The 373-nt window shown below is 38.9% G+C and overlaps 1 protein-coding gene across 2 annotated transcripts in view; it reads right to left on the bottom strand.

Annotated features, from left to right (window-relative positions):
• Positions 1 to 373, bottom strand: part of LOC119592077 (beta,beta-carotene 9',10'-oxygenase-like) — a gene marked incomplete in the record, with an annotated part of 8,242 nt that overhangs the window by 5,424 nt on the left and 2,445 nt on the right.

Here is a 373-nt window from a genome sequence, read left to right on the forward strand (position 1 = left end):
TAATACAGCATTCCATTTCCCAAGTTTCCTCTTTATCCAAAAATCTTCCCTCTGAGAGAAGAAAAAAATCCACCTCACCAGCAAACTAGGTAGAAATAGAAGCCTTGAAAAAGACATTTACTTTTTTTTTTCTTTTTAACCCGCCGTCGAAATCTAGCATCTAGTTCCCCGCACAGATGTTCGGGTCGTATTTATGTGTCACGAAAATCGGCCTGACTGGTTTGGTGGAATGAGTCATAATATTATAGACACAGATGCTGGGTCGTGCATCTGCGAAACTTATTCATGTGTTCGTTTTATCGACTGTTGCTATTTTCGGACGATTAAATGTCTGCCTCTTATCGTCTTATCGATGAACTTATTACAAATCTCA

The sequence above is a fragment of the Penaeus monodon genome, chromosome 29 (assembly GCF_015228065.2).
Source record: "Penaeus monodon isolate SGIC_2016 chromosome 29, NSTDA_Pmon_1, whole genome shotgun sequence".
Lineage (NCBI taxonomy): Eukaryota > Metazoa > Arthropoda > Malacostraca > Decapoda > Penaeidae > Penaeus > Penaeus monodon.